Source organism: Schistocerca serialis, chromosome 4 (assembly GCF_023864345.2).
Source record: "Schistocerca serialis cubense isolate TAMUIC-IGC-003099 chromosome 4, iqSchSeri2.2, whole genome shotgun sequence".
Lineage (NCBI taxonomy): Eukaryota > Metazoa > Arthropoda > Insecta > Orthoptera > Acrididae > Schistocerca > Schistocerca serialis.
In genome coordinates this window covers 83,714,677-83,724,051 of record NC_064641.1, presented here as the reverse complement: position 1 = coordinate 83,724,051, position 9,375 = coordinate 83,714,677, and positions in this window count along the sequence as shown.

The window sequence follows — 9,375 nt, the reverse complement described above, 5'->3', positions numbered from 1 at the left end:
ACCACACAACATTATTGAAGGACTCATTCAGATTCTGGGTCTTCCCATGTAAAAACTCCTTTAGTAGCTCAGGAATTGCCAAATCTCTTTAAATAGGTTTGATTGCCTCCGTTACTGCCAAAGGAAGAGAATGTTTATGTGTAAATTCACGCAGGGTGCCAGAAAATTCAGCTTGCCTATATTTACACCAAGTGTTTGGCTCAAATGGCTCTGAGCACTATGGGACTTAACATCTATGGTCATCAGTCCCCTAGAACTTAGAACTACTTAAACCTAACTAACCTAAGGACATCACACAACACCCAGCCATCACGAGGCAGAGAAAATTCCTGACCCCGCCGGGAATCGAACCCGGGAACCCGGGCGTGGGAAGCGAGAACGCTACCGCACGACCACGAGATGCGGGCCCAAGTGTTTGGTAGAGGTGGACACAAAGCATGACATGGCTTTTCATCGTTTGATATTCGATGAAAGAAAGTGCTCCTCACAGCTCTTTTCATCTTCTCTAAATTATCACAGTTATCTCTAATGGCCTTCCCATAATATTCCTGTAATTCGTCAATTACTTTGTCCGTTAGTCTTCCAGCACATTTTATGGTCTTGCTATCAGACGCTTTTGTGTTATCCAGCTAGGGTTTTAGGCTACGCAGACGTGTTCCCATACTTTTCTTGACATGTCCTACACAAAACAAAGCATTCGCAGCCTTCTAGATTGTGTAGTTCCCAAGATATGACTGCTCAACTGTGGCAGCATATGCGTAACAGCGAAATTTGACAGTCACACGTTAATATTAAAAATATTATTTGAAGGCCTCACAATTGTCTGATTTTAATGTATTACATACCAAAATGTTCAGGAAAGTCCAAAGTAGATTATGAAGTAGAAAACAGCAAGTGTCAAATTTCAACGAATTTCACGTACAGTGCCCCTTAAATTTCACGGCAGCTAGTAGCGCCACTATGTGGATGCATATCGAGTGCTTTAAATATATGCTATAACGGGCGTGAGAGTTATCTTTGAGATTGGATGTGGTGAGCTGATGTTAGTCAAGAAAGCGTTTAAGGCGACAAATAGACCATTATCGACACCTCACTGAGTTTGAACGAGGTCGTGAAATAGGGCTACGACAAGCTAGATGCTCCTTCTCCGATACTGCAGAAAGACTTGGCAGGAATGTAGCGACTGTACATGACTGCTAGCAGCAGTGGTTACGAGAATGTGCGGTCGCAAGAGCACCGGGCTCCGGACGGCGACGTGGTACTACGGAGAGGTGAAGTCATCGTATTCGGTGTACGGCTCTGTCGCATCGCACTGCATCTGCAGCAGACACGTGAGCAACACTTGACACCACAGTGGCACTACGAACTGCTACAAGTCGGGTACTTCAAGGACAGCTCCGAGCCAGGCTCCCTGTAGTGCGCATTCTGTTTGTAAAATTACGCGTATTTAAGCGAACTAATCAACCGACTAGAATCGCTATGAGGTAGGATGAATTTGTTGTACAGCTGAAACGTAGCGGGATGAGGTCTGAAGGCGCGCTCCGGCATTTACGGTTTCCGGAAAGGTGGCCGACACGAGCGAGTGCAGGTACACAGACAAGCTGCGTTGCTGGAAATGGGGAAGATCACTAGACTGGGAATTTGGAAGGCTATTAATCGCATGAGCTTTGTATAGTAGACGCTCCAAGAAATGGTGGTTAGAGAATCTTACAGATGGCTAAGCTACACCTCCGTTATATTCGACAATAACTCTCGGTCCGATATTAATACACTGCTGGCCATTAAAATTGCTACACCAAGAAGAAATGCAGATGATAAACGGGTATTCAATGGACAAATATATTATACTAGAACTGACATGTGATTACATTTTCACGCAATTTCGGTGCATAGATCCTGAGAAATCAGTACCCAGAACAACTACCTCTGGCCGTAATAACGGCCTTGATACGCCTAGGCATTGAGTCAAACAGAGCTTGGATGGCGTGTACAGGTACAGCTGCCCATGCAGCTTCTACACGATATCACACTTCATCAAGAGTAGTGACTGACATATTGTGACGAGCCAGTTGCTCGTCCACCATTGACCAGACGTTTTCAATTGGTGAGAGATCTGGAGAATGTGCTGTCCAGGGCAGCAGTCGAACATTTTCTGTATCCAGAAAGGCCCGTACAGGACCTGCAACATGTGGTCGTGCATTATCCTGCTGAAATGTAGGGTTTCGCAGGGATCGAATCAAGGGTAGAGCCACGGGTCGGAACACATCTGAAATGTAAGGTCCACTGTTCAAAGTGCCGTCAATGCGAACAAGAGGTGACTGACACGTGTAACCAGTGGCACCCCATACCATCACGCCGGGTGGTATGCCAGTATGGCGATGACGAATACACGCTTCCAATGTGCGTTCACCGTGATGTCGCCAAACACGGATGCGACCATCATGATGCTGAAAACAGAACCTGGATTAATCCGAAAAAATGACGTTTTGCCATTCGTGCACCCAGGTTCGTCGTTGAGTACACCATCGCAGGCGCTCTTGTATCTGATGCAGCGTCAAGGGTAACCGTAGCCGTGGTCTCCGAGCTGATAGTCCATGCTGCTGCAAACGTCGTCGAACTGTTTGTGCAGATGGTTGTTATCTTGCGAACGTTCCCATCTGTTTTCTCAGGGATCGAGACGCGGCTGCACGATCCGTTACAGCCATGCGGATAAGATGCCTGTCATCTCGACTGCTAGTGATACGAGGCCGTTGGGATCCGGCACGGCGCTCCGTATTACACTCCTGAACCCACCGATCCCATATTCTGCTAACAGTCATTGGTTCTCGACCAACGCGAGCAGCAATGTCGGGATACGATAAAGCGCAATGGCTATAGGCTACAATCCGACCTTTAACAAAGTCGGTAACGTGATGGTAGGCATTTCTCCTCCTTACACGAGGCATCACAACGACGTTTCACCAGGCAGTGCCGGTCAACTGCTGTTTGTGTATGGAAACTTTCCTCATGTCAGCACGTTGTAGGTGTCGCCACCGGCGCCAACCTTGTGTGAGTGCTCTGTAAAGCTAATTATTTGCATATCACAGCATCTTCTTCCTGTCGGTTAAATTTCGCGTCTGTAGCACGTCATCTTCGTGGTATAGCAGTTTTAATGGGCAGTAGTGTACAAATCTGAATAGATTGGCAATCAGAGAAAAATGAGGCACGTCCAGTGACTCGACAAAGTTTCAGTATTTTTAAAACCGGCAGAAGTTAATATTTCATAGTGAGCAAACATTTACGCAGTGAACCTCTGAATTAGCAACTTTTAATCGCTTCATACGATTTCAACAAATGATCTCTCAGATGAGAGCATTGCACTATAGCCATCGTATCTGAGAGGTACGTACCTGTATCTTTTTAATTTTTCGATTAATTACGTCTTATATATCTGTTTTATTACTTTATTGTTTGTCAGAACATCATATTCTTCACATGTACAGGGCAAATGAGTATAGCGTGGATACCTCATATTCTGTCATACAGGTGTAGTTATTTAATGAGAAGTTTACTATTTTGACAGTAACTTTATTTAAATGTTGATAGCAAATGTTATTAAAACCAGTGCTAATTTATAAGTGGTCAATCGCATGATTTAACCAAAAGATGCATCTGTCAAGAAGGCATAAATAACTGTTTAAATAATACTTAAGGACAATCAGTTGTCATTTATTGTGAGCACTCTTGCACAAGAATGTTGGCTTATTTATTTATGACTTAATTATTATTTATATGTTTTAGTAAATGATCAGAGTTTTACCGAATGTTCATGACATTTCTTTATTTACATACAGTTGTAATATATTACACTCCTGGAAATGGAAAAAAGAACACATTGACACCGGTGTGTCAGACCCACCATACTTGCTCCAGACACTGCGAGAGGGCTGTACAAGCAATGATCACACGCACGGCACAGCGGACACACCAGGAACCGCGGTGTTGGCCGTCGAATGGCGCTAGCTGCACAGCATTTGTGCACCGCCGCCGTCAGTGTCAGCCAGTTTGCCGTGGCATACGGAGCTCCATCGCAGTCTTTAACACTGGTAGCATGCCGCGACAGCGTGGACGTGAACCGTATGTGCAGTTGACGCACTTTGAGCGAGGGCGTATAGTGGGCATGCGGGAGGCCGGGTGGACGTACCGCCGAATTGCTCAACACGTGGGGCGTGACGTCTCCACAGTACATCGATGTTGTCGCCAGTGGTCGGCGGAAGGTGCACGTGCCCGTCGACCTGGGACCGGACCGCAGCGACGCACGGATGCACGCCAAGACCGTAGGATCCTACGCAGTGCCGTAGGGGACCGCACCGCCACTTCCCAGCAAATTAGGGACACTGTTGCTCCTGGGGTATCGGCGAGGACCATTCGCAACCGTCTCCATGAAGCTGGGCTACGGTCCCGCACACCGTTAGGCCGTCTTCCGCTCACGCCCCAACATCGTGCAGCCCGCCTCCAGTGGTGTCGCGACAGGCGTGAATGGAGGGACGAATGGAGACGTGTCGTCTTCAGCGATGAGAGTCGCTTCTGCCTTGGTGCCAATGATGGTCGTATGCGTGTTTGGCGCCGTGCAGGTGAGCGCCACAATCAGGACTGCATACGACTGAGGCACACAGGGCCAACACCCGGCATCATGGTGTGGGGAGCGATCTCCTACACTGGCCGTACACCACTGGTGATCGTCGAGGGGACACTGAATAGTGCACGGTACATCCAAACCGTCATCGAACCCATCGTTCTACCATTCCTAGACCGGCAAGGGAACTTGCTGTTCCAACAGGACAATGCACGTCCGCATGTATCCCGTGCCACCCAACGTGCTCTAGAAGGTGTAAGTCAACTACCCTGGCCAGCAAGATCTCCGGATCTGTCCCCCATTGAGCATGTTTGGGACTGGATGAAGTGTCGTCTCACGCGGTCTGCACGTCCAGCACGAACGCTGGTCCAACTGAGGTGGCAGGTGGAAATGGCTAGGCAAGCCGTTCGACAGGACTACATCCAGCATCTCTACGATCGTCTCCATGGGAAATAGCAGCCTGCATTGCTGCGAAAGGTGGATATACACTGTACTAGTGCCGACATTGTGCATGCTCTGTTGCCTGTGTCTATGTGCCTGTGGTTCTGTCAGTGTGATCATGTGATGTATCTGACCCCAGGAATGTGTCAATAAAGTTTCCCCTTCCTGGGACAATGAATTCACGGTGTTCTTATTTCAATTTCCAGGAGTGTACTTCAGTTCAAGAAGTGTTGAATCAAATCGTGTCTGTAAAGCCTATTGACGGTATATTTTTTGTTGTGATGGCCTTCACCCGAAGGAAAAGAAGATAGTAGTGGAGCACAACGGGAGTCAAGTGAAAACTGGGACTTCTCGAGTAAAGAGGTCAAGGGAGCGATTCTGGTCACTTTTACGCCAGTTCTGGAAAGAGGCAGATCTGCCTGTGGTTAACGAGCGGTATTCGTTTGTGCAGGTGATTCATTATGAGCGGTGAAAGGCCGCTACTACACTTTAACTTCTGAAAGGACTTTACATGTCGACATGTCTGAATGTATTCCATTATAGGACTTTTTCTGTTTGTATTACCTAGTATCTCGCGAGTGTTTGTTTGTAAATCAGCATGTTGAACTCTGAATTATTTTGAGTTGATGAATACTTCGTGTATTTTGATCACGAAATGGACTTCGCTTTGGCCTGTCTCTGACGACTATTTAGTTTGGGCATTTTGATGCCATTCTCGTAACGCTCACAACGTAACTTTACTGCACAAGATAAAGGTATTTTTGTCAGCATTTTAACTGAATTTTGTAGGACTACTTCCCGTTTACTTGAGATGTGCTTTCTTGAATAAACGTTATTCAGCTAATTATGTGTTGTCTACATCAGAGGTTAAAATAGAACACTTGTCATTAAAGTACTCATTTAACTTTTATTTTATATTTTTGTGTATTTTATTAATTCGCAGTTCTAGTTAAGGTTTAAACGATAGCAGGATATCAGCTGTAGGTTATTATTTGGAACGAATTAACTACGGGGCATGGAAGCAAACGTGCGTGGGTCGACCTTACATCGAGCTATTCTTTTTAAACAGAGCCGTGCCTAGATCAAGCACCTAAAGGACGAGAAAACGCAGGTAAAGTCACAACTTTTTGGCTCGTATGGACTGCTATTTGGAAGAGTAATTACCCAGCAGTAACCGTTACGTACCGTCACATATTGACCCCATTTGCGACTTCAGTGTTGTCAAGAGACGGTTCACTAGAGGCCAGGCTGAAAGTCTGTTGTCTTTTCTGATCAAAGCGCGTTCTGCCTTTGTGGCAGTGATGGCCATGCGTTGGTTAGGAGACCAGTTGAGGAGCTGCAGCCAACCTGCATGCGTGGTACGCACACTGAACCTACTCTTTGACTTATGGTCTGGGGTGTGATTTCGTATGACAACAGGATCACTCTCGCGGTTATTCCACGCACCCTCACTGCAAAACTGTACGTTAATCTCGTGATTCGGCCTGTTGCGCTGACATTCACGAATAGCGTTTCAGGGGATGTTTTACAACAGGATAACGCTTGGTCACATACCGGTTGTTGTAACCGAACATGCTCTACAGAGTGTCCGCTTGTAGCCCTGGCCTGCTCCATCACCAGATCTGTCTGCAGTCGGCGCATATGTGACATTATCGGACAACATCTCCAGGATCATCCAAATTAATATTAACCGTTCCTGTACTGCCTGATCAAGCGCAACATGTGTGGAACACTATCCCACAAAATGAAATCCGGCACCTGTGCAACACAATTCATGTGTGTTTGCACGCTTGCATTCAAAATTCTCGTGGTTACAGTGGTTATTAATGTACCAGTGGTTCACATTTGCAATGACTTGCCTCGGGGTTACATTAACCTGTGGTACTGCAATGTTAACAACTTAAATATGTTACCTATACAAGTGTATTCCAGAAATTTCGTTACTCTACATTAATTACGTTTTAGTGTTGTGATTTTTTCCATCAATGTGTTTCTCTGTGGTGCTTAGGTTTGGAAAGGAGTACTTTCAGCCCTGTGGGTTCAAATGGGAGACTGATCCCTTCCTAATAGGCCTACTGAATTGCGATATAGTTGACCGCGATCGAGTGTGCCTAATGAAATGTTACAGTGATTAAGACTGTCGTTACCGAAGAAAAATAAATACCACTTGAAAGCAGGGAAGTATATTCTGAAAGAAGACTGTGTTCTAAACCTAATCTAAACACTGATGTTGTTGTTCTTGTGGTCTTCAGTCCTGAGACTGGTTTGATGCAGCTCTCCATGCTACTCTATCCTGTGCAAGCTTCTTCATCTTCCAGTACCTACTGCAACCTACATCCTTCTGAATCTGCTTAGTGTATTCATCTCTTGGTCTCCCTCTACGATTTTTACCCTCCACGCTGGCCTCCAATGCTAAATTTGTGATCCCTTGATGCCTCAAAACATGTCCTACCAACCGATCCCTTCTTCTAGTCAAGTTGTGCCACAAACTTCTCTTCTCACCAATCCTATTCAACACCTCCTCATTAGTTACGTGATCTACGCACCTTATCTTCAGCATTCTTCTGTAGCACCACATTTCGAAAGCTTCTATTCTCTTCTTGTCCAAACTAGTTATCATTTACGTTTCACTTCCATACATGGCTACACTCCATACAAATACTTTCAGAAACGACTTCCTGACACTTAAATCTATACTCGACGTTAACAAATTTCTCTTCTTCAGAAACGATTTCCTTGCCATTGCCAGTCTACATTTTATATCCTCTCTACTTCGACCATCATCACTTATTTTACTCCCTAAATAGCAAAACTCCTTTACTACTTTAAGTGTCTCATTTGCTAATCTAATTCCCTCAGCATCACCTGATTTAATCTGACTACATTCCATTATCCTTGTTTTGCTTTTGTTGATGTTCATCATATATCCTCCTTTCAAGACACTGTTCATTCCGTTCAACTGCTCTTCCAAGTCCTTTGCTGTCTCTGACAGAATTATAATGTCATCGGCGAACCTCAAAGTTTTTACTTCTTCTCCATGGATTTTAATACCTACTCCGAATTTTTCTTTTGTTTCCTTTACTGCTTGCTCAATATACAGAATGAATAACATCGGGGAGAGGCTACAACCCTGTCTCACTCCTTTCCCAACCACTGCTTCCCTTTCATGCACCTCGACTCTTATAACTGCCCTCTGGTTTCTATACAAATTGTAAATAGCCTTTCGCAACCTGTATTTTACCCCTGCCACTTTCAGAATTTGAAAGAGAGTATTCCAGTTAACATTGTCAAAAGCTTTCTCTAAGTCTACAAATGCCAGAAACGTAGGTTTGCCTTTTCTTAATCTTTCTTCTAAGATAAGTCGTAACGTTAGTATTGCCTCACGTGTCCCAACATTTCTACGGAATCCAAACTGATCTTCCCCGAGGTCCGCTTCTACCAGTTTTTCCATTCATCTGTAAAGAATTCGCGTTAGTATTTTGCAGCTGTGACTTATTAAACTGATAGTTCGGTAATTTTCACATCTGTCAACACCTGCTTTCTTTGGGATTGGAATTATTATATTGTTCTTGAAGTCTGAGGGTATTTCGCCTGTCTCATACATCTTGCTCACCAGATGGTAGAGTTTTGTCATGACTGGCTCTCCCAAGGCCATCAGTAGTTCTAATGGAATGTTGTCTACTCCCGGGACCTTGTTTCGACTCTGGTCTTTCAGTGCTGTGTCAAACTCTTCACGCAGTATCTTATCTCCCATTTCGTCTTCATCTACATCCTCTTCCATTTCCATAATATTGTCCTCAAGTACATCGCCCTTGTATAAACCCTCAATATACTCCTTCCACCTTTCTGCATTCCCTTCTTTGCTTAGAACTGGGTTGCCATCTGAGCTCTTGATATTCATACATGTGGTTCTCTTCTCTCCAAAGGTCTCTTTAATGTTCCTGTAGGCAGTATCTATCTTACCCCTAGTGAGACAAGCCTCTACATCCTTACATTTGTCCTCTAGCCATCCCTGCTTAGCCATTTTGCACTTCCTGTCGATCTCATTTTTGAGACGTTTGTATTCCTTTTTGCCTGCTTCATTTACTGCATTTTTATATTTTCTCCTTTCATCAATTAAATTCAATATTTCTTCTGTTACCCAAGGATTTCTATTAGCCCTCGTCTTTTTACCTACTTGATCGTCTGCTGCCTTCACTACTTCATCCCTCAGAGCTACCCATTCTTCTTCTACTGTATTTCTTTCTCCCATTCCTGTCAATTGTTCCCTTATGCTCTCCCTGAAACTCTGTACAACCTCTGGTACTTTCAGTTTATCC